The 26,423-nt window shown below is 39.7% G+C and overlaps 3 long non-coding RNA genes across 3 annotated transcripts; all 3 read left to right on the top strand.

Annotated features, from left to right (window-relative positions):
* Positions 1–10,224: 10,224 nt before the first annotated feature.
* On the top strand, positions 10,225–12,853 carry LOC129728033 (uncharacterized). Its single transcript, XR_008728616.1, has 2 exons — positions 10,225–10,624; positions 10,692–12,853. It is a non-coding gene; the product is annotated as an uncharacterized LOC129728033 (long non-coding RNA).
* Positions 12,854–13,993: 1,140 nt separating this feature from the next.
* LOC129728039 (uncharacterized) lies at positions 13,994–15,978 on the top strand. The gene is made up of 4 exons (XR_008728617.1): positions 13,994–14,784; positions 14,857–15,117; positions 15,486–15,837; positions 15,898–15,978. It is a non-coding gene; the product is annotated as an uncharacterized LOC129728039 (long non-coding RNA).
* Positions 15,979–16,205: 227 nt separating this feature from the next.
* Positions 16,206–17,039, top strand: LOC129718587 (uncharacterized). The gene is made up of 3 exons (XR_008726974.1): positions 16,206–16,573; positions 16,629–16,713; positions 16,772–17,039. It is a non-coding gene; the product is annotated as an uncharacterized LOC129718587 (long non-coding RNA).
* The last annotated feature ends 9,384 nt before the right edge of the window (positions 17,040–26,423 follow it).

Below are 26,423 nucleotides of genomic sequence, written 5' to 3'. Positions count from 1 at the left end.
CGTGTAAACCCGTGTAAAGCTGCTTTTGTTTCTTCCAACCTGTAAATCATCGCATCTCGTTGTTTCGACTTTTATCACTTTTTCACGGTTGTCCGACTTTTCCTAGAAAACCATTCCCCAGAAAATAAAGTGTCGAAGGATTTTCCCCAGAATGAACCATTCTCCAGAATACCAAATCCCAGAATATACTAGTTACCAGAATTCTAAACCCCTGAAAGTACTAGTTACCAGAAAACCGTTTGCCAGAATGCACCAATGCCCAGAAAACTATTCTCCAGCATCACCGTAACCAGAATTCTGAATTGACTGTTTATCGATGACTGCAGCCCAAACCGGGAAGCGTATGAACCCGGGCGTGGCGGGCGAGCGAGCGCACCGCACGCCCGCGCGAGGCGGACGAACGGGCGGCCCACACCATCACACGGCCGGACGCCCCGGAGTGCGTTGAGGCAGAAGCGCCGGCAGGTCCACGGCGCGACACCCGCGCGAGGCGGGAGCACGACCGCAGACCCGCGACCCGGCAGCCCCGTAGCCCGAGTCATCCCAGTCTTCAGAGCCAATCCTTATTCCGAAGTTACGGATCTAATTTGCCGACTTCCCTTACCTACACTGATCTATCGACTAGAGACTCTAAACCTTGGAGACCTGCTGCGGATTCGGTACAAGCTGTTGAGAGTTTGCGTGCCCCAGTCTTCGATTTTCAAGGTCCAAGAAGAGAATATCGACACAACAATTTAATACCATGCTCTACTAGCCTGTCCAACCATATCTCCTTATGAAAGACTTCCATGGCTAGTATGACTGTTAAACAGAAAAGAAAATTCTTCCGATATCTCTTGTTGGCTTCTCGAAGGAAAGGATTCATGTTGCCATGATTACAAAGGCGCTACCGTTTCCGGTGTGCACGCCAATGCAAACGTATACTCAACAGGCTCCGGAATTGTAACCGGGTTCCCTTTCGCTCGTTTAATACATACTAGTGGATGTTGCATCAACCCAGGTAAACGAACGAACCTCTACAGAGGTAATTTCTGCAGGGGGGGGTGAACTAGATTAACCGAATTAAGATAAGAAGGGGTATTTTAGATTTTTGGTCAAGGAGCCTCAGAAATCAATTCGCTACTGTGTTTTTGTGGTCGACTTGTGATATTCATTCAGCCAAAAACGATTACTGAAAGTTCTCTGATTTTATGACTATGGCCTGGTGTCAAGCGCTTACTTATTTACTCCATGAAAGAACAAATGTATTAGTTGACAATAAGTTGATTCAAATGATACAAAAACTCAGTTTTTAATAGATTTTCCATGTTAAAAAAATAAAAATGCATATTTCTTCGTTCCTGGATAACAGTTTTCTGGAAAACGGTATTTTCTGGGAAATTGTTTACTGAGCATTGGTTCATTCCGGATAATAACTTTCTGGGGATTAGTACTTTCTGGGTAACAGTTTTCTGGTGATTGGTACGTTCTGGGATTGTGTTCTCTGGAGGAAAAGCTTCGGTGTTTTATTTTCTGGGGAATAGTTTTCGAGGAATTGTTATACAATCCTTTTTCACCGTTTTTGGTCGATTATATTTAGCGCCTTCTTCCGAATTCTGATCACGAATGAGAAAATTTATTCAGAAACAAGTTTAAAACATATACTGAGTGTTCAACTGAATTTTTGTCCAGCTATAAAAACATAGCATTGCAAACAAAACAGCTATTTATAAATATTTTTCACAACTAGTGGCACTAACACATTCGTACGTAAAATGTAAAAAGGTCTATAGACAAGTTGAGCCTTGGCCTTGTTAAATGCTCAAGAATGATGGCTTTGCGTGTTTCCTTTTTAATTAAAAAAAATATTAAAAGTAGCAGTAAGAGTTATGCTTATTAGGTTTCGAGGGGCTTATTACGGGAGTCACTTCACGGTGAGATGACAACCGTAATAGGCACGTTGAAAGTGATTCCTATTTGATTTGTACGTGTCTTTTTTCACCGTGAAATTTTTTCACTTCGTTCTCACCGTGAGGTGACATCCGTGATAAGCCCCAATGGTTTTCGGGAAATTGTTATACAATCATGCAAGTTACAACATTTGTAACTTGCATGCAAATGAATTCCAATAACACATCATCATTTTGCTTGCTTTTTGACGACACCCTCACTGGAGTTGTTTGTTGCTAAATAGAGCATATACGCTGTCGAAAAAGTAACAAAAATACGGTTTAATTTTTTTTTGTTCTACTTCAGTGTTTCTTGGGGCTTTTTATAAAATATAAAATTTTATAAATTTGCTTGTAAGCTACAAACGTCGTAACTTGCATATACATTTTTATCAAAGATACGCCTTTTTTCTTTTCAGTGCTTATTCTTTTATACTTCTATTTCTATTATTTCGAATCAGGCCAGAATTCCCTGTGAATATTTTACTTATTTCATCTTTGGATAATGATCAGTTGGCCATAAAGGCTGAAGCATTTAGTGCTATTGTAAGAATCGTATCAATTACATGATACGATAATTAGATGGTCCACACAGGGACTGAAATCGGCCGACTTAAAAGATAATTTTTTGTTGTCTGTTTACGTTTGTAAGAGCAATAAGTTTTGTATCCGTTACGCGTCACGTTTTCATGTGCTTGCGAATGTCCCAATGGTGTACCAATTAGAGCTAACTGTTGTGTCTTTAACTTTCACAATTAGGAACAAGTATAACAAAATACGTGTTTCTTTATTGAAAGTCAAACGAAAGTCGAAAGTAACAGTTAGTTTATGTATACTACGGTGGCAGCGAAAATTGTCATATCACCGACCATGTACATTTTGTTTATTGACCTAAAAATGATAGTATATTATACTCGGCTTCCATTGATGATAACGTTATATTGGATTGTCGTCGGCTTGTCCACGATATTGTTCCTCCTCCCAATATAAACACGAAACCAGAAGTAGAACGCCTGGTTCCGACGTCTCCAGCCCAATCTGCATCAGATTAGCCGAGAAGTGCTTGATTTAAATTACCTCCTAGCCGCAAGTAATGGTCCCTTGCAAATTTTAAGTACCGAAGCACTCGCTTTGCCGCAGTCCAGTCCGATTCACTAGGCGCGTTGAACTTGCGCCCAAGAATAGCCGCACTAACTGCAATGTCAGGCCTAGCAATACAGGCTATGTAAAGGAGTCCACCAACTAGGCTCCGATACATCGTCGGGTCATCAAAAACTTTACTCGCAACCTCCGTTTTCGGGGACCGCGCTGTTTTAGTCTGCTCCATGCCAAATTTGGTAAGCAACTTGTCGATATGGTACGCTTAACGTATTTTAAAACAAACATTTTTTCGCTTCACCTCCAAGCCAAGGAAATACTTAACTTCACCTAAATTGGTTAATTCAAACTCTTTCTGGAGACTATGAAATATTTTCTTGCTTACTGCTTCATCCACTGATGCGACCAACAAATCGTTAACATAAACAATTGAAACACCTTGTTTTTACCTTTATGTTTTCGGTACAAGCAGGAAACAGCTTCCGTCGTTTCAAAACCTAGTTTTGTCAACACTTCATTGAGCTGTCTGTTCCTCGCAGATTGGCGCAGCCCATTAATACTACGCTTGAGCTTACACATCAAATCTTTCTCAGGTACCTCATAACCGGGTGGCTGCCGCATAACGATTTCTTCGTCAAGCGTTCCATATAGGTAGGCGATTTTAACATCCCAGTTTTGGACGATTATATTCCACTTAGCTGATATTACGAGAAATGTTCTTAACGTAGGCTGCCGCGTTACAGAAGCGAACACTTCCTCGAAGCCTCGAAAATCGAGACGCATGTGTTGTAAAGTTAAACGACCAGACATCCCGCATCTTGCGAGACAGTTCCGCTGTTTAACAAAATGTCCTACTTAGAAAAACGTCCCGCGAAACGTCCCACATTTATCAAAAGTATCTCGCACGCCTTTGAAATGTTCCACGGTTTACACATATGAACCAACGAATGTAACATTTTTACTGGGACATTGTGCCTTTCTGTTAAGTAACATTTTACTCACTAATGTACCTCTTTACGTCTATAATAGCCAAATTGAACAAACGTAAGGGCGGTATAAAACCATTCAGTGAAAAACGGAATTCTGAAATTATGTTCACCGTTAAATGCTTCTGCCTCAGTTTTCTCCGGTTGCATAAGCATTCACAGTTCTTGCTTCGAATCTCTGGAACGAGCCTGATCCTGGAATTCAAGCCTTTTTAGCGACTATCGAGTAGTTATTGATGACCGATACAGTATCTAATTAGAGTACATGCAGAGGAAGTATATCGGTACTGGACACTAGAGATGGTTGGGTTTGATGTTTTTCAAACCCGTACCCTACCCGAACCCGAATTTTTTTTTCGGTCGAAAGTCGAGCCCGACCCGAAAATTTTATTTTTTTGAAACCCGAACCCGAAATTTTGAAACCCGAACCCGAGACTTCATAGATTTTATAGTCGGGTTTCGGGTTTTCATACCCAAACCCGACATTTTCAAACCCGAACCCGAAAATATTTTTTTCACAAAACCCGAACCCGACCCGTACCCAACACTTTCAAAAATTTTCAAACCCGAACCTGTCGGGTACGGGTCGGGCTCGGGTTTCGGTTTTGAAAACCAGAAACCCGACCATCTCTACTGGACACGAACATGTATGGAAAGCTCAAAATCTTCACTAACATTCGTTTGCCAGTTATCTTGGCCGCTACGATATGCTAAGCTATTTTGCCGTAGCCGAGAATGAATCAAAAGTTTGATATTATAGAGAAAAACTATGTGAACCACTACTCGAAAAGCCAGAGGAAAAAACTTAATGAAATAAACTATTCGTTTAATTAAATAAACTATTCGTTAAAACATTTATTAAAGTCTTCGTATTCACCGAAGCTGGCTGATTCATTGCAGCAGAACACTATAACTATTTCCACTATTTCCGAAAGTGCCATAACGCAAGAAGCGATTCTTTGAGTCCGCCGCCGTTGTTACGGTTGGAATCGCTTCCAAAAGCGACCAGCGGAAATATTTCCATTGTGAACACACTGATTGCCTCTAATGCTCCAGTTCACGTAGTTAAATTGTTAGGTACTGCTCTGCCGTAATCTCGCAGACTGACGTAAGCGCCATTTTTTCAAATATGGGGTTCTTATGCCAGTTCGTTCGTTATTCGAAGACCCATCTTTTGGTATCTTTCTTTTAGTTGTAACTTATTCGTACGTTGCATAAAATCAAGAAAACTAAATAACGTATGCACCATTTCAATACAAAAGTGACAAGTAACCCGTTTGTTTGTGGGCCGTATTCAAAAACTGGATGTACGTGGATGTACGTTATGGATGTTACGGATGAAATGGATGTACGTTATAATGTTATACCACGGCAGTGCTGCTGCTGTTGAAGGTTGCCGCTGCAGCACTTCCGACAGTGGAAATCGCACTCGCCAGAGATGTCCCATTACTTTGTTGGCTGAAATCACAACATATACATTTTACTAACTTGATAGTTTTAGATAATCGTAAAATACTTACAATGTTTTCGAATTTCTTTATCCTTGCGGCTGCATTTCCTGCCGCGGGTGGGATCAAGGTTTATCACACAGCTTTTTCAAGGTATTTGTTTTTGAAGTAGAATACTTCTCTCAGGAAGTTCGGCTACATAGGGATGTGAAATGAAAATCTAAAACCGAAAATAGTGAGAAATATGTCCAATTTCAAATGCTTATAAATCGGCTGGTATTCGATGGATTTCCTTCGTTCTTACAGCAATAGATTGGAAAATCTTCTAAGATTCTTGCCAGAAGAATATAATTGTAATTTTATTATTTACACTATTGTACTATTGAAAATAGTCAAGCGTTGTCAAAACGAAAAATTCGACCTCTGATTGGTCGTTATATGATTGCTTCCCAAGCACGGTCGACAGAATTATATACTTTGCAATTGAAAACATGCTATTTGGCCTATATAAGAGCCTGTTTCAGCCGAAGCCGAAGCTAATAATAGTTCTAGACAGCGACAACAGCAGTCGTCCTCCCTTAGCAGCAGCACTAGCAGTGCAGTGGATACCAGCGATGGCGGAAAGCGGCCACAGCTGTGGCGTAGCAATGGGTAGCGCACTAGTTGCAGCGGATTCCAGCAACGATAGCAGCTGGACCAGCTGATGCAGGGACAGTGGATACCAATGGCAGCATATAGCGGATAGCGAACTAGTTGCAGCGGATCTCAGCATCGATAGCGGCTGATGAAGTGAGGCACTTTAGTCATGCAGTCTGTGCGATAGTGGGCACTAGTAAATGCATTCAATGAAAAGTTGACTCTTTTTGACAACACGTGAGCCGTCTAGTTTTGAGTGTTGAACCAGCATTTCACTGTTTATTTTATCACAAGGAATACTTTATTCGCACTGTCAGTGATAACGCGAAGATGTAATCGGCATCTTATCCGAAACTAAATTGAACAACAAATTGTCCTTTTCAGGATGAAATAAAAACCTGATGATTAAAGCGTTAATATTTTCTCTTGAGTTAATTTACATTTTTAAATTTGTAAAAGTTATAAATTTTAGTTTATTTCCGTGTCTCAGAACGTACTGAATTATCTTTTCCTTCAGTCATGAGCACAACATCCGAACGAAATTCATCTCAAAATTTAAAAATTGTCAAGCCTCAATCATGACAAGCAAATTACTATATTATTGAAAATGGTCAATCCTTGTTGAAGCGTAAAATTCGATTGATCTGATTAGTCAACGTTTATTTACTAGAAAAAATGACTGAAACGCAAGCAGCCGGGTGATCTTTCTTGTAAAAGTATTCTACTTCAACCTTGCGGTCGTGGCTTTGCACACAACCCTCCTGTTATTTTTACCTAGTTGAGATTATTTACATCGAAAACAGCTGCCAGTAAATTGATGTAAACATTATTCAATGAGATATGCCACAATAGATCAAACAATGGTCGCAGTGGTTCAGTCTTCTACAAGGGAAAAAAATCAATGATGGTGCGGAAAAAAAGTTAGTCTAGATCTCGCCTAATTTAGTTTAGTTTATTATTGTCTTTATAAACACTATAATGGTATACTTGTAGCATAAGCATTCTTCTCTCGCTATCTCCCCACCATTATTTGCCTCATTGAATGAAATTCATCACTAATCTCAGAGAAAAAAGGGTAAAACGCAAAAAAAGTGTGTTCGGTAGGATGGGATAAAATGTGCATTTTTCGGTTTTTTATTTTTTTCAATAGTAACAACCCCCAAAGAAAAAAAAATTAAATGAGGATCGGTTTTAAAAATTAAAAGACATCGTTTGAACGAATAAAAAATTTTGACGGAAAACCTCCATTGCACTTCGAGTTCATAAAAACGACGGGCAAAAAGATTTGGTATGAAAAACTTGAATTATCTACTGCAGAAGTAATCACACTGAACAAAATAAGATCAAATCACTGCATGACCAAAGATCGAAAGTGCAAATGGAGCTGGGAATCAAACGCAAACTGTGATGAATGCCAGCAGGAAGACAGCTTAGAACACATTTTGTATCTATGCCCCAAGTGGGCAGCAGTAAGAACAAAATACCACATACTGCAGAAACAGAGAAAATTGATTTTCGGATCTGGAAGAACAAGAGCTAAAGCAAATAACGAGTTTTTTGAACGAAATACAAGTAACGGTTTAAATACAGTTAAAGACAAAACATAATCGACGCAATACATCGCGCAAAAGCACAAACACAATAAAAACAACAAACGCAGGGCTAGTAGCGAGTCACTTTTTAGTGACTTTGTCACTATTTTGAGCCTAGTCACTAAAAAGTCATTATTTACGCTAAAAAGTCACTATTTTACGACAAAATGGTCACTAAAGTCACTTTTTTAGCTTTAAATGTATAAATTAACTATTGTTGTATTGCAACATACTTCAGAAAGCTTGCTTCTCATTTACAGAATATTTGGACAGTTCGGTTTGTTATTTTAGTTAACTTTTCCATCATAGAAGTTTCATGCCAGGCAATGTTTTCAAATTTCTCATCGAAGTGAACAGTGCAGAATAGTTACGAACGAATTGTCTAAGAGCTGCAAAGGAATGTAAAGGTTTATTTTACAAGCTACTCGCGTCTTAAACCAGTCTTGTGCGTGAAATTACGTTTGTAGTTTGATTTGCTTGTCTCAAATCAACTGTTCCTCCTGGTTGAAGTGGATTAAAAAATTTCGAGCTTATATTGTGCATAGTCGTGTTGAGGTCTCAATTCGTAGGATTTTGCTTTCATTCATCCGAACCTACCGGTGTTTACCAGATACCATTTCGAAATTCCATAATGATAGCCCGTTCTACGCATTTTTGTCCCATGCTCCCATCAAACAAACGAGTGTTTAGTGGGACGAATTTGATTAGAAAATGTCAAGTAGGTTAAATATGCGTGGAAAATCATTGATGGGACAAACAGGCTTAGTATTGTTTTTGCAGATTTTCGGAACGAACAATGATATTTTTAATATATTTTGATAAACCCCTCCCTTAGTTAGCTTAACCAACATCAAACGCTTTTCGAAGCTGTCACAGGCGGCACGGATTCCCAGATTTTCTGGATAACCGCTTTACAAGTTGGAGATTTTGTAAAAAAAGTTTATTGAGTTGAGATCAGGTGAACTTAAGGGCAATTTATTTCTATTCAAAAGGTCCCTCGAATTGTCCTTATACCAACCTTGAGTCAAGTTCGCAGTATGCGCTGATGCACCGTCTTGCTAATTATCTAGTTAGTAATTAGCTCTGAAGAGTTTTCGAAGCCACAGGGTAACGTTTTTTTTTTCCAAAACTACCGTTTTATAATAAACAGCATTAAATTCGGCGTCTTTGTAAATGAATATCAGAGGAAGTTTACTCGCTTGCAAATTGCTCCCGAGGCCATCATTAAAGCTGTACTCTGCAATCGAGGAACACTCCCTTAGAACTCTGAAATGTTGTCTCTTGCTGCTGCCCACATTCGATTGTTTTGTGTAACCAGTCACACTTCAGGCCAAATAGTTTCTCATCAGAAACAATGAACTCGCGAACAGCGAGTTGTGAAAGTATCATTTTCACTCTATCGAGCCTCTTTTTTCTAAAAGCATCGGCCAAAATATTGTGGACCGATTCAATAGTTATACTCAAATGGGTGGGAACTACAAACTGAACGTTATCATTTCGCCGGACACGCTTCTTCATAACAGTCACAATTTTACGACTTGCGGCATCCTTGCAGATCGTGGCCGACAGAATTTTCAACGATCCCCCAAAGAGAATGTTTCCTTCTATTTTTCGATGGTTTATTAAACGAAATCTCGCCTAACTTCACATGATTTGAGATGTTTGAATATTGTGCAAGGGCAGTCACTGATCAAAAATCGTTTTACTACGACTTTCCGGATTTGTTACATCGCACATCAAGAACTAAATACAACTGACAGACCACCAACACACAAATGCGTATTCGAGAGTGCATACATTCGTTCACGTACTTTCATTAACACTTATGTATAACTCGAAAACTTGTATTCGAATATATTGAACAAGGTGTTATTACAACCATTTCAATGTGAAATTATGATACAGATTTTAGTTATTTTCTATGAGAACATTTTTTTTAAACTATTTTAATGAAAAAAGTCACTAAAGTCACTATTATTTTGCTCCAAGTTCGCTACTAGCCCTCAAATCAGTGGATTTTGGAGAATTTAACCAACACCATGCTGCTTGCCAACGCTGAATATGCGTTTATTTGGTTATTGCCAAGGAAACTTATCAACGTGTATTCGACTTGCAGTTACATGAATAGCACACATACGTTTTTTTAACCATTATTCAACGTTTAGAAAACATTATCAAGCTTAAAAATCGTTGAATATGCGTTTTTGCGACAAGTATGGAAAGCCTTGTTGATCATTTGCTGAATAATGTTATTTGAAAAACGTTTATTCAATTCATTAACACAATGTTGTATAAGCTATTAAAGATATGTTTATTTTACCATGTATAAAAAATATTTTTACACAAAAAGATTAATTTATGTGCTTCAGATTATCACCATTTTAACGAGTTTGGGTATTTGTTAGTCTGGTTAAAGTGTTGTATTTGTTTTATTATAATCAACTATATACAATCGAATTTATTTACCCCGCCTGGACTTGAACTCCTGACGCGTTGAACGAGAGCCATCGACGAATGCATCTGAGCTATTCTGGAATATGACGTTGGCAGTTCTTTTGGTGTATGTAGTTTTACAAATCGAAATCTGTTGAACGTGGAACAACTGTTGCTCAGATATTGCATAAGTGGCGAATAGCAGTTTCTTATACGCTACTTTGCCTAACGATAGTATTGTACGAGATGAAAAAAAGTTTTAAAAGACTTCTGTTTGAGTTGTTGACTTTATATGAAACGAGCATTACAGTAATATAATTACATAATTACGGAAGAAATAAATTATCTCCGAATGCGCGTACCCCTCGACACTGAATTGAAAATACTGGACACTGTACGTTCGTCGACGTTTTTGTTTTCCAATAATTTCAGATTTCGTTGCCGTGAGTGTAGTCAGCCTTCTTAAGCGGCTTTGTGTACGAAAATTCTTATTACTATGCAAGGTGAGTTGTTTAACTGCAATAATTTGAAATATTTACTAAATTCAATACCCTTCAACATCAACTACAGATTACTACTGCATTGTGCAGACCCTAGAGGCCAGTCGACCAGTCATTACCGTAGTTCCCCATAAATGGATTAATGGTCAATATTTACTGTGGCCCCCAAAGAAAGCTGAAGAGCTGATGAAAAATCGTTCAAGTAAACCCCAGCAAAATTGGACTAAAATTCCTTGTACAGTAAAAAGAAAGTTCATTCCATCACGGAAGCCGAAATCGAAGCTGAATACTTATCCGGATACACAACCGACACATGTGACATACCATTACTCCCGTGAAAGAGAAGTAAGAACAAGGCAGAGCAAAAGGTGCAAGGCTTGGATCTCAACTACCTTCTCAAAAATAATGGTTGGTTCCACTATAAATTTTGTTAAAAATGAAAAATTTCTAAAACGCCATTCGACTATTATCTAAACCTATCCTATTTAATAGAAGAATCAGAATTTTTGGTGGTTGGTAATATCCTGACACTTAATGCTAATAATGATCAAAAGATATTATCGCCCACACTGTCCATATTTTTTTTTTTTTATTCTCTTTTATTTTCCGTCGGTCTAGTTCTGCCACTGTTGTGGCCAATCACCGACGCCCAGGGAGGCGACTCCACACCCAGGACCCTAACTCACGACCCGTTTATTAACGGACCGGCGCCAACGGCTTTACTTCCTCATGCGATGGAAGGCGTGATCCCAGAGATTTTTCGCCTCAGAAAATCTCCCGGTGTCGGCTAGGATTGAATCTAGACCAGTTGGGTTGGTTGTGAGTGGATCACGCCACCTCACAACCATCGACACCTATGTCGGCGGTGGGATTCGAACCCAGGCGTCGAGCGTGGTTGGCGGAGGCCCCCGCTCTACCACAAAAGTTTACTTCCTGCAAAAAATTTCGTGACACTTCAAAAAAACTGGAAATTAGACAAAACTAACTGTAAAAGGGACCTCGATATATTACTTGGCCCCCGGGCCCCCACAACCCCTGATCGGGCCCTGTTTAAGACAATTAATATTATCGACACCTCTTAAGTTTTTTAATTTAAATACAAAACATATTTAAAATTCTGAATTGTTACTTTTTTCACTCACCGTTATTCAGAATTATGATTCAAAACCTCAACACATATAAATTTTTGTAACACCTATTTATTTTATCTAATAATCATATTATCTTTATTATGATATTTATAATATTTACTTTTCTAGTTCTGAATAACAATGCGCCAAGCACAATAGAAGTTCCTCTTGCCATGGGTTCAACATTCATCCCCCAGTTTCCACTTGTAGGATTTCCATCATATGGAATACCATTACCTCCAGTTCCCCCTGCTTTAGATACATTGACTGACGAAGAGCTAAGAGCTATGGAGGGGGATGAGCGTCGTCATGTATGTATGCGGTTAAGGGTATGTTTTTGTTGTCATTATATTCAATTACTTTACTATTTGGATCTTATGGCATCTTCAAAATATTCGAACTCTTATGGATGCTTCCATATCCTTAATGAATCAATACACCGCTCTGGTGTCTCGATTACCGCCGTACCATGTGGCAACTCATTCTGATGCAGCGAGGAACACTGATGAAATAGTTTCTCCAGATCCAGGTACTACCGAAACACTAACTCATCGGGTTAGTCCAGATTCATCGAATACATATTCATTATACCCTCAAGAATCCACCACTGCAAAATTAGAAGACTTAGGTAGTGATGATGAACCCGGGACAGTCAAAGTACATCTTCCCAGCACGAGCAAGGAATTTCTAATCACACCAGATCAGCAACAACAACCTGCTTCACAGGCATCTAACACCGTAGCTAGTAGAAGCAAAGGCAATTCTTTATCTGACAGTTCTGAAAGAAGTGAAATCCGTCGCAGGAGATTGGAGAAATTTGATACCCGAACCAATTCCGATTAAATAATTAAAGATACTGGATACGGTGGTGATATTCCAGCAACTAATGTAGGAGACAAAACCAATGTAACGATTGCAATTTTTTGCTAAATTGAGAAGCTGTGAAATGAAGAAAAAAAACTTATTGTATGGTGAACTCAAACGATGTTTACCCTATTCATCATATTTCGTGAATTCAAAGAAGTAGTAAACACTATGTTATTCACTACAATTATATGATATTAAAAAGCATTTTTTTTGCGTTTAGCAGAATTTGCCAATAGATTGAGATTTGATTATTTCGACAATCATTACGTTTCAATTATCGCATGATAGGTACTTATTTTCAATAAGGCCAGCTCAAGCCGTTTTGAAATTATGAAAATTTGAAGTAGAACAAAAAATTAAAAACCGTTTTTTTTTGTTGATTTTCCGACAGCGTATATGCTCAATCTCCCAGATGGTCTCGAGGTACGAAGCTGGCCTAACAAGCCAATCGTCGTAGGTTCGAGTCTCGGCTCGGGAGAGACTGTTAGTGTCAGTAGGATCGTAGTGCTAGCCCCACAATTGTCCTGTACACTAAACAGTCGGCTGCGAAGTCTGTGTATAAGTAAAACAGAAGGTCGAGTTCCGAATCGGAATGTAGCACCAAGGCTTTGCTTTCTTCTTTTATATGCTCAATTTAGCAATAAACAACTCCAGTGACAATGAGTGTTTTGTCAAAAAGCAAACCAATTGATAAATAATAATAATAACGTTTTAGACCGATGCCTGGGAGGGAGAAACGGATACGAAGCTGTGGAAGTGTCAAAATGAACCAGAATGAGCTGCCATTGACCGTCAATTTGAACCAAGAGAAAAAAAAGCATTTTTGTGTAATGAGTATTGTTATAACTAAAAGGTATCGCGTTGCTTGAAAAAATATTCATCGCAAACAGTTTTTGTGTTCATTGTCGTTTTACATAATATTTTGGTTTGTTTTTCCGTAAAATAATGAATTTCACAAGCTTTCAGTAATAATCATGTTAGCGTACTTCAATTGTAAACTTGCGCTTTTCTAGATTTGCGGCTTTGGTTACAATTTCGAACACACTTTATCACGGTCGAATATTGATTCTCGTTTCACGAAATAGTGAGATGTAGCATTGTAAAATTTTTGCAACTGCATGAAACCCCGAAAAATCTGCCTCACAGGTTATGTTCTCGTACACATTTTTAGAAAGTCTGCGGAGATATATATATATATATATATATATATATATATATATATATATATATATATATATATATATATATATATATATATATATATATATATATATATATATATATATATATATATATATATATATATATATATATATATATATATATATATAAACTCAAAACTTTGAAGAAACTTTTAAACAACAGCAAACTGAAAAACCAGAGACTCGAAAAATTTGTGTTTTACAGACAAATTTGAACATTCAGTATTCCTGATGTTCTCAAAAACTTCGTTTGAGTCATGCATGCATTACAACAAGAAGATAGTTACACGCTATCAAAAAACGACGTATGTGCGTGTTCTCCGTTTTGAGTGTAGTATTCGTTATCCTCTCTCCGAGGTATAGAGATAAGTGACTTTTCACCTACGCAAACTAGTAAACGTGTAAACCCGTGTAAAGCTGCTTTTGTTTCTTCCAACCTGTAAATCATCGCATCTCGTTGTTTCGACTTTTATCACTTTTTCACGGTTGTCCGACTTTTCCTAGAAAACCATTCCCCAGAAAATAAAGTGTCGAAGGATTTTCCCCAGAATGAACCATTCTCCAGAATACCAAATCCCAGAATATACTAGTTACCAGAATTCTAAACCCCTGAAAGTACTAGTTACCAGAAAACCGTTAAAAATGAAAAATTTCTAAAACGCCATTCGACTATTATCTAAACCTATCCTATTTTATAGAAGCATCAGAATTTTTGGTGGTTGGTAATATACCGACACTTAATGCTAATAATGATCAAAAGATATTATCGCCCACACTGTCCATATATAATACTGAAAATGTTGCCTTTGGACGAGAAGATGTTCCTCCGATTGATGAAATTGAAACAGTGGAAATAGTGACAACCCCTAGCATAATTCTTGAACCTGTTCAAACAGTTACGCAGCATAACGGAGACAGTATTACCTTTGAACAACCAACTTTATTTACCCATCACATTGATCAGGTAAGTGTATTGCAGATTACATCCGTTTATTTTAAGCAATTCTGATTGGTTTGTATTTTTTAAATACCATAGGTGACAAATACTGAAATATTGGAAAAGATTGATGAGGCCAAAGCTGAACATGTTTCCACCGTGTTACAAGCAATGGAGAACATTGCAACATAAACCATCTCCGTTCTGAAAAGCGATTTTGATACAAAAATGCAGTATTTACAGAGCGCTAGTTCTTCTCAGGCAGTGGAGAACAGTTTTGTCTTTACACCTGTTTCAACCGTCGAGCAGCTACTCGAGCTCGAATGTAAGCTAGAAGATCCGGTATATGCAAAAAATGTGGTATGTTTACCTTGCTTCGCTCTGTCACAAGATAATTGATCAAAGGGATGTTATAAAATAACTAGATACAAAATATTTGAGATATTTTTTTTTTGCATAAGAATCACAGCAATGCTGAATTATTCAATGTTTCAATTGCAAAATGTAATTTTTTTACTTATATATTTACCTTTACGAATGGATCAATTACGCTTCATGGGGATATAAGTTAAAAATGCCAAAGGAAATATTAGGATTTCCAAAATTGGACCATAAATATTTTGAGCCTTTACATAAAATTACATGCGAAGGTTCAAAATATGTAAGGGACCAATTTAAATATGTTACCCTAAAAATAATTACAAAGATAATTAAAACTATTTTTCTAGTGTTTTATAGAAAACTTTCATGCTAAACCACATCGGCAACACAGCAGATACCGTGAACGGGCAAAATTCTTGCTATGAACTCGTCGACAAATTTTTCGACAGAAAATTGATGCTGCTGTGCTCGTGGACGGGAGCAAGCAAGACGGAAACAAATAAGTGCGCACTACGGGTACACAAGAACACTTTTTACAATATTATCAAAGATATAAATGCGAGCTTTACTGTCAAATTAATGGAGGAATTCTTCAAGCCTGCACAAGAAACTCAAGAAAGCGCAGCGAAGCAAAGGGGTTGAGATGCTCCACCATTCACCGCAGATCAAAATTGCAAGCTGTTTCAGTTGTAATCAATGGTAAAAAACAAAATGAATATTGAACAATGAGAATCTGATGATCTCTTATTTTTATTTTAGCTAATGAAGACAGTACACTTACACCGACTGGAACTGAAACTGGCACAGATGAGGAAAATGAATACATCGTGTAACAAGTACACATATGATTTAAATATACAATTTTCACTTCTTATATTACGTCTTTTCTTCTATATAAATGTTTATTAATTACTTAGTTTGCTATCGAACATAATTTCCAAAATAAAGTTAGAGTTCAAATTATTATTAATATTTTTTGCAAAAGATCTTTGACTCAAACACCGCGAGCAAGATCACGGTCGAGGTAGTAATTGGCATAGAAACTCAAAGAGTGAGATCCCCGGTGCTCGATTTCTCTAATTGCCTTTCTCCACCCATGCCACCGACGCGACGAGATGCTTGACCTAGCCGAAAAAGTCCACTGACCTTTACGTCTGCTGAGAGAGACACTTTTGCGCTCTATCCTTTGGGCTGGGACTGGTTGGCGAGATGAAGAACGATCGCTGGAAGAGGATCATCTATCCTAGACAAGACGTTCTTCGTGCTTCTCAGCGCGGATGGACGATTTTCGCGATACTAATTTCCGGTAACGAAGTTACCGAAAGGCGGTTTGTCTGAGGACTTCAAAGCTGAGACCTTTCACTTTCGTCTGACTAGTGGTAGAGGTAGGAGTGGTTTTCATAGATCGGTCGTGATAGGAATAAAGTTTGAACAGGTGAATTAGGCATGAAATACTTAACTTAGCTTGGTGATAACTACCCTTTCCGTAGATAGTCAGGTTGTGCCCGTGTGAAAAGACGTGAACCCCATCGTGCTCAGAAGGTAGAAATTCTCTGTGTTTTTTAAACCCATGAGGTAAGCCGCCCATTCTCGGCCGGAAGGCAATTTGCCTAAAATGCCTTTATATAACTAGCTATAATCAGCACGGCGCACTAGTGACACCCAACCACATCGCCAGCAACCGTCAACCCACCGACAGTCGGACAGAGATCTGGCTAGCCAAAAGACCGGAAGAGGGCCAACGACACCACGTGCCCGGAACAACCACCTATAGGCCGATCAGGGATCGGCAGCTGCAGCCAACGACAACCGTGAAGGAATAAAGCGACGAGCAGCAGAGGAAAAGGGATCCGCGTGGGCGGATCGGACTAATCGACGCCAGGAACAGCGAGCAACGGACAGGACGCAGCGAGCGGCGATGCCGCCCTCAGAAAGCATTTTCAAGTAAACCTCGGGTATTGAGTGAGTAGCTTGTTTTTGATTTATCCATGCGCATGCGATACTGAATGTCTCCATAATTAAACGAGAGTGAGAAGCAAGCGAGTTTGCCCACCGCTTACCCCTTACCCCCAATCGTGGGTGAAATTGAAACCGCACGGGGCACGTGATAAGAGCTAGCTAGAATGATATAGAGGAAAGGGAATAGAGAAATAGTTATTTGCTAGAAGACAAGTTGGAATAAATGTTAAATCATGGTTTGAAAGGAAATTGAATAAAAGTTATCATTTAGCGCAATTAAGATGTTTTGATGCGCTTTATCACAGTTCTCGGTTAGGTTTTTCATGCTGTTCGTTCGTTTACTTTCTTGTTTTTTTTTTCATGAGTTTACTGGAGAGGCTGACTCCGATATCAGCCAAGGCAACTCCCAATTCGCTGATAGGCAGTCGAGTGGGAAGTTGAAGCTTTGCCAGGGATGAGAAAACCCCCTTGTGTAGTATCGGTGAGATCTAAAATCGTGTGTTAGGACGCCGAAGTCGTCGCGTCAGTCAGGTTTTCCGACGCAGGTGTATGCGGAGTACAGCGAGAGTTTTGAGTCTGCCAACTTGCTTCCCCTCCCTAGGATAGGGATAAAAAAAAGGAACCTTCTCCCAAAGGTCTCAGGTCGGGCAATCGTTAATCGTGGTGGGTGGTCTCTCACATGAGAGTGGCGCTTAAGCCACCCACTTAGCACCGGGGTGCAGGCAGGCGGACCAGTTACATTTGGCGCCCAACAATACAAGGCCTTTGAGGAAAAGGGCCTCGCCAATTACATTTGGCGCACAAGGCTGTAAGATTTCTATCTTAAATTTTTTTTTGGAAATTTCTATTTACTTGTAAATAATTTTCGAGGTTCGATTTAACCTCTATTAGAATATTTAAACATTAAATTTTTATATTTTTTTCTTACTGCATTTTTTTTAAGGAATCTTTTCGGATTTTCCTCGATTAATTTAGCTTTATTTGATTACTTTACTTAATTTAACATTAATTGATTACTAAACGGTTTATTGTTCTTTTCTCTCATACAAATTAGATCTAAGATTTCGTTAATTTTCACTAAACTAGCTTAATTAATCAACATTTATAAACATTAGGAACCTTCTCCCAAAGGTCTCAGGTCGGGCAATCGTTAATCGTGGTGGGTGGTCTCTCGCATGAGAGTGGCGCTTAAGCCACCCACTTAGCACCGGGGTGCAGGCAGGCGGACCAGTTACATTTGGCGCCCAACAATACAAGGCTTTTGAGGAAAAGGGCCTCGCCAATTACATTTGGCGCACAAGGCTGTAAGATTTCTTTCTCAATTTTTTTTTGGAAATTTCTATTTAGTTGTAAATAATTTTCGAGATTCGATTTAACCTCTATTAGAATATTTAAACATTAAATTTTCATACTCTTTTCTTACTGCATTTTTTTTAAGGAATCTTTTCGGATTTTCCTCGATTAATTTAGCTTTATTTGATTACTTTACTTAATTTAACATTAATTGATTACTAAACGGTTTATTGTTCTTTTCTCTCATACAAATTAGATCTAAGATTTCGTTAATTTTCACTAAACTAGCTTAATTAATCAACATTTATAAACATTAGTAGTTTTTTTTTTTCTTCATCTTATTTAGTAATTATTTAGTTTCCTGATTTCTTTTTCAACAATATATTTGATTTTTAGATTTATTGGTACGTGCACATTTGGTAATATTTCACTGCTAAAAGTAATGTCTATTGTAAACAACATGGGTCGGCTGTTCCCGCACGCCGAAGATCTTAATCCAGAAGAGGTCGATTACGAACTAATGATTCGTAGTCAACCGGAAAGTGCATTTAGCCTAGACCTAGCAAGTAAACAAAGACTACTTAAGAACTTATTCAGAGAAGACAAAAGCGAGGGTCGTAACTATCGCGCTAACATCAATATTGTAGATGAAGCGTCACACATTGAAGGGAGGATCGCCAATCTACAGAAAGCACTGTCGAAAAAAGTGGAACCAAAGTATGAGTCGAGGGTACTGCATTATTGGTATCGGGTTAAAAGAAGTATTGCAACAAATGAAGAGGAAAAAAGAATTAGACGTGACTTAACTCGAAAAATTGAGAAAGTAATACAAGACTTTCAATTCGGACCGCCACTCTCCCCGTATAAGGAACACATTAACAACATTATTCGAGGGGCAGAAGGAAGTTCAGGTTCGCAAGATCAAACGACGAATAGTCCCAAACCGTCTACTACACAAGTAGAATCACGGATAGAATTTCCCTTAGGCACGCCATTCAATACACCAGCAGCTAATCCAGTCACACCGGCAGTAACGATACTCAGCAACTTACAACGGATAAGAAATGAAGCAACTGGGGCTGTTCCTAAACAGCTTGAAACGGTGGACCCAACGGTTACGGTATCAAGAAAGGTGTGGGAAGAGATACAGAGAACACTAATAGAGTTGAGCAGGCGAATAGATAGGAACAACCACAGGAGCATCGATGATAAGCGCACTGCACCACCAGCTACGGAGAGTAGAACTAACAATAAAATTCAGAACAACAGAAGTGCCTACCACCCCCTGAACTACCCACTTAAACCAACCGATCGGTACCAAGCCAGGGATGAGAAAACCCCCTTGTGTAGTATCGGTGAGATCTAAAATCGTGTGTTAGGACGCCGAAGTCGTCGCGTCAGTCAGGTTTTCCGACGCAGGTGTATGCGGAGTACAGCGAGAGTTTTGAGTCTGCCAACTTGCTTCCCCTCCCTAGGATAGGGATAAAAAAAGGAACTTTCTCCCAAAGGTCTCAGGTCGGGCAATCGTTAATCGTGGTGGGTGGTCTCTCGCATGAGAGTGGCGCTTAAGCCACCCACTTAGCACCGGGGTGTAGGCAGGCGGACCAGTTACATTTGGCGCCCAACAATACAAGGCCTTTGAGGAAAAGGGCCTCGCCAATTACATTTGGCGCACAAGGCTGTAAGATTTTTTTCTCAATTTTGTTTTGGAAATTTCTATTTAGTTGTTAATAATTTTCGAGGCTCGATTTAACCTCTGTTAGAATATTTAAACATTGAATTTTCATACTCTTTTCTTACTGCATTTTTTTAAGGAATCTTTTCGGATTTTCCTCGATTAATTTAGCTTTATTTGATTACTTTACTTAATTTAACATTAATTGATTACTAAACGGTTTGTTGTTCTTTTCTCTCATACAAATTAGATCTAAGATTTCGTTAATTTTCACTAAACTAGCTTAATTAATCAACATTTATAAACATTAGTAGTTTTTTTTCTTCATCTTATTTAGTAATTATCTAGTTTCCTGATTTCTTTTTCAACAATATATTTGATTTTTAGATTTATTGGTACGTGTACATTTGCTGATATTTCACTGCTAAAAGTAATGTCTATTGTAAACAACATGGGTCGGCTGTTCCCGCACGCCGAAGATCTTAATCCAGAAGAGGTCGATTACGAACTAATGATTCGTAGTCAACCGGAAAGTGCATTTAGCCTAGACCTAGCAAGTAAACAAAGACTACTTAAGAACTTATTCAAAGAAGACAAAAGCTAGGGTCGTAACTATCGCGCTAACATCAATATTGTAGATGAAGCGTCACACATTGAAGGGAGGATCGCCAATCTACAGAAAGCACTGTCGAAAAAAGTGGAACCAAAGTATGAGTCGAGGGTACTGCATTATTGGTATCGGGTTAAAAGAAGTACTGCAACAAATGAAGAGGAAAAAAGAATTAGACGTGACTTAACTCGTAAAATTGAGAAAGTAATTCAAGACTTTCAATTTGGACCGCCACTCTCCCCGTATAAGGAACACATTAACAACATTATTCGAGGGGCAGAAGGAAGTTCAGGTTCGCAAGATCAAACGACGAATAGTCCTAAACCGTCTACTACACAAGTAAAATCACGGATAGAATTTCCCTTAGGCACGCCATTCAATACACCAGCAGCTAATCCAGTCACACCGGCAGTAACGATACTCAGCAACTTACAACGGATACGAAACGAAGCAACTGGGGCTGTTCCTAAACAGCTTGAAATGGTGGACCCAACGGTTACGGTATCAAGAAAGGAGTGGGAAGAGATGCAGAGAACACTAATAGAGTTGAGCAGGCGAATAGATAGGAACAACCACAGGAGCATCGATGATAAGCGCACTGCGCCACCAGCTACGGAGAGTAGAACTAACAATAATATGCAGGACAACAGAAGTGCCTACCACCCCCTGAACTACCCACTTAAACCAACCGATCGGTACCAAGACACGGACTCAAGTGAGGAGGAACAAGGTAATTCAGCTCGGCGGGCAAGGGGACAGTCGGAAAGAAACCACCCGGGACATTGGGACGAAGAGAATGACGGCTATAGCAGTTCGGGAAGGTTTTCGATACCGAGACACAACGAAAGGCATCCAAGAGCACGAAATAATTTCAGCAGGGGACGAAGCGAAATGTACGGTAGGGTTGAAAAGTGGAAACTGCGGTTCACAGGAGAATCGCGAACGATGACGGTGGAGAATTTTCTCTACAAAGCGAAGATACTAGCGGAACGAGAACGAATTTCCGAACAAACGTTATTGAGAGACATACACATGCTACTTGAGGGCCCTGCTTCAGATTGGTTTTTTACCTACGTGGAGGAGTTGGATACATGGGAAAAATTCGAAACAAACATCACCTATCGATTCGGAAATCCGAACAAAGATCAAGGTATAAGATCGAAGATCCAGGATCGCAAACAACAGAGAGGCGAATCCTTTATTGCGTTCGTAACAGAGGTAGAAAAATTGAACCGAATGCTTTCACGCCCACTATCTAAAAGAAGAAAATTCGAAGTGTTATGGGACAACATGCGACAGCATTACAGGTCGAAAATATCGATTATTGAAGTACGCGTCTTGCAACATCTCATCAGCTTGAATTATCGCATCGACGCTGCAGACCCACAACTTCAGCAGCAACCGGTTGAAACGCACTATCGCCGTCCGCTTAACCACATCGAGGCAGAAGAAAGCGAAGAAGATAGTGATCGCTCAGCGGCAGTCAACGTAATTACCAACCGGCCGAGACAGTGGAACCCAACGTCGAACCCGAATACCATCAGGGGACAACCTAGAGAGAGAGCACACAACCAGGAGGTGCAAGGCAACGGAGCTAATCTTGGCAAATGCTGGAATTGCCAAGAGAATGGACACAGCTGGAGACAATGTACCAAACCAAAATTGATCTTTTGCTACGGTTGTGGCGGCTTAGGTAAAACCATCAGGACCTGCGAACGCTGTGCCATTCTTGCGGGACAACATAGAGCGGGAAGCGAATAAAGGGGTGTACGTCTGGGAATGCGATCGCCTCAATCGTCAAAGATATTCCCAAACCATTCAATAAGACACAAGACTTCAATCCGCTGTTACAGGTACATCAAATCAGAATTAGCGTAAATAAGTGCCCCCATATAAAAATCAAAATTTTCGACTCCGAATATGAAGCACTGTTAGACTCGGGTGCAGGAATTAGCATTTTAAACTCACTAGATGTTGTAGATAAATATGGCCTAAAGTTGCAACCTGCTTCGGTCCGCGTGTCGACAGCAGACGGAACCAATTACAGGTGCGTCGGTTGCCTGAATTTACCATTTACCTACAAGAACGTTACAAAAGTAATTCCTACAATAACTGTACCAGAAATAGCGAGGAAACTTATACTAGGGGCGAACTTTTGGGATGCATTTGGAATAAGCCCCATGATTGACTTGGGACAAGGACCAGAATTGCTAGAAACGGTCAACTCTAACGACGACTCAAAGGTGTGTTTTACGATCGAACCGACACACACCGGACCGGAACTTAACGAGGAAGAAGACGAAACATTAGATATACCGGTCTACGAAGGTCCAACCGATTCTAACCCTAATCCAGAGACATTGGAGACGGAGCATGATCTGACGACAAAAGAACGGAATGAGCAAACAAAAGTCATCAAAGTCTTCGAACTGACATCAGTGGGAAACCTCGGCAGAACGCACCTAATCGAACACGAAATCACCCTAAAAGAAGGTGCATCACCACGCAACCCCCCCATGTACAAATGCTCGCCGTACATACAAAAAGCGATAAACGAAGAAGTAGAGCGCTTCAAGAAATTAGATGCAATAGAAGAGTGTTATTCAGAGTGGACGAATCCACTTGTGCCCGTTATTAAGAAAAACGGTAAGGTCAGAGTATGTCTAGACTCGAGGAAAATAAATAAATTTAAATTAAATAAATAAATAAATAAATAAATAAAAGGACTCTTACCCAATGACAAATATGCAGGACATATTTCGTCGTTTGGGTAGAGCCAAATACTTTACAGTAATAGACCTGAAAGACGCCTACTTTCAGATACCGCTGAAATAGGAGAGTCGTAACTTTACCGCATTTCGCACAGTGGAAAGTGTATTCCGGTTTAAAGTCTCGGTTGATGGCAAAGGTAATGGGTTTAAAGTGTCTCGGTTGATGGCAAAGGTAATGGGGTCAGATTTAGAACCCAACGTATTTGTCTATCTGGACGACATAGTGATAGCGACAAACACGTTCGAAGAACACCTCAGGTTGCTGAAAATTGTATCTGAGAGGTTACGGAAGGCTGGGCTAACTATTTCACTTGACAAGTCAAGGTTTTGTCGAAAACAAGTCATGTACCTGGGCTACCTGTTGAACGAAAATGGCGTGGCGATAGATAACTCTCGCATTCAGCCAATTTTAGAATATGCTCGTCCAAAAACGCAGCAAGACATTAGGAGGCTGATGGGCTTGGCTGGATTCTATCAGCGTTTCATCAGGGATTACAGCAGCATAACAGCCCCCATCACTGACTTGCTATCGAAAGAACACAAGAAATTCGTGTGGACGAAAGAAGCCGAAATCGGTTTTCCGAACTAAAATCGATTCTTACATCAGCACCAATCCTGGGCAACCCCGATTTTAGTAAATTATTCACCATAGAATCCGATCCGATGGATCGCGCCGTGGGTGCTGCACTGATACAGGAACAAGGCGGAGAAAAGCGCATAATCAGCTATTTCAGCAAAAAGCTAAACCGAACTCAACGGCGGTATTCGGCAGTCGAAAAAGAATGCTTAGGGGTTTTATCAGCGATCCACCACTTCAGACACTATATCGAAGGTACTAAATTTCGTGTAGTGACAGACGCCAGAAGCTTGCTCTGGTTATTTAACGTGGGTACGGAGACAGGAAATGCTAAGCTGCTCAGATGGGCACTACGGATACAAGCCTATGACTTCGATTTAGAATACAGGAAAGGGAAAAGTAATGTTCTAGCAGATTGCTTGTCACGTTCTATAGAGGTGGAGACGATTACGGTCATCCAGCCAGATCAAGAGTATGAAAATCTCAAAAAAGAAATACGTAACGATCCGATAAAATTCAGAGATTTCCGAATAGTGGATGAAAGGATACACCAATACGTTAAAACTAACAGTAGGCAAAGCGATCCCCGGTTTTCTTGGAAATATCTCCCACCAAAAGACCAACGCGACGAAATAGTCAGAAAAGAGCACGACAGAGCACATTTCGGTTTTGAAAAAATGTTAGCGGCAGTGAAGTTGCATTTCACCTGGCCTAAAATGAGCGAACAGATCCGGAGATTCTGTCGCGAATGTCTGAAGTGTCAGATGAGTAAATCGGGCAACCAGAACGTCACACCACCAATGGGACCACAGAAACCAGTCCAATACCCGTGGCAGTTTGTGACGCTGGATTACGTGGGCCCATTGCCACCATTCGGTCGCAATCGGTACACCTGCCTTTTGGTAGCGACCGACATATTCAGCAAGTTCGTATTGGTTCAGCCGTTTAGAGAGGCCAAGGCGAACTCGTTAGTCGAGTTCGTGGAAAATGCGATATTTCGAATGTTTGGAGTTTTCTGGAATGCTCACCGACAACGGTTCACAATTCGTGTCAAAAAATTTTAAAACGCTTCTCGAAACTTATCACGTTTCACACTGGCTAACACCGGCCTATCACCCTCAGGTAAACAACACCGAAAGGGTGAATAGGGTGATAACAACTGCAATTCGAGCCACCCTTAAAAAGGACCACAACCACTGGGCTGACAACCTTCAAGAGATTGCTGATGCAATCCGCACCGCAGTTCATGACTCGACCAAATACAACCCGTATTTTGTGGTGTTTGGCCGTAACAAAATTTCTGATGGACGCGAGTACAGCCAAATTCGGGACAACTATAAACCGAACACGGAAGATGAAAATACGATAACAGAAAAAAGACGGAATCTTTTCGAGAAAATAAAAACCAACCTAACAGCAGCCTATCAGCGGCAGGCAAAGACATACAACCTACGATCGAATGCACAATGTGTTTCTTATGCGGTGGGGGAGAAAGTCCTAAAACAGACAGTGAGTTATCAGATAGAGGGAAGGGATTCTGCAAAAAGTTAGCCCCAAAATACGAGCCAGCGGTTATTCGGAAAGTCCTGGGCCCAAACACATATGAATTAGAAGACTTGGCAGGGAAAAAAGTGGGTGTCTACTACGTCAATAGGCTGAAGAAGATGCACGCTGCTCATCTAAACCATTGAGTGGTAATACGCTAAAGTTTTTTTAAGCTATGTACCTCCGTAAGGAGTGACCACAGATTACGATGAGTAAGAAAACACCGCAAGGGATAAACGTATCTCGAAGCCAATCTTGACGGATTCGTGTAGGCGAAACAACGCGTTAGCTTGCACTGAGGGTACCAAGATTGTGCATCAACAACAACAACTAACCGCCTATGAATAAGCTCTATTGAAGTGACAAGACGATACAAATCATCAACCTAACCAAAACAGAGACGACTCGCGATAGCCTGTCCGCTCGCAACAGACATTGTAAATACTATTGTATATATGTATTATAATCTACGTCCCTAATGTTTTCTCTTAATAATAATTTATATAGTAAATTAGTTGTTAAACTTAGAAAAACTCACATCACTACAGCATACTTCTTTCCGTCCGAAAGGAAACTTGCCAAAGGAAATAAACAGTCGCATACTCCTTTCCTTCTGAAGGGATACTTGTGTAAAAATTTTACCAGCATACTCTCTTCCCTCCGAAGGGATATTTGCCAATGAACCATCCGCATACTTCCTTACTTCTGAAGGGACACTTGCGTCAGTTTATAGAGATAAGTCTTCGATGGTCTCCCTTAAAGAAATGCAAGAAGAAATAGATATGATTAACTGTTTATTTACCTTTTTTTTATATGTCCCCGTTTAATCAGTAAAGCTTAATCGGGCGAAGCAGA

This window comes from Wyeomyia smithii, chromosome 1 (genome assembly GCF_029784165.1).
Source record: "Wyeomyia smithii strain HCP4-BCI-WySm-NY-G18 chromosome 1, ASM2978416v1, whole genome shotgun sequence".
Lineage (NCBI taxonomy): Eukaryota > Metazoa > Arthropoda > Insecta > Diptera > Culicidae > Wyeomyia > Wyeomyia smithii.
This window is presented reverse-complemented; position numbering and strand designations above follow the sequence as displayed.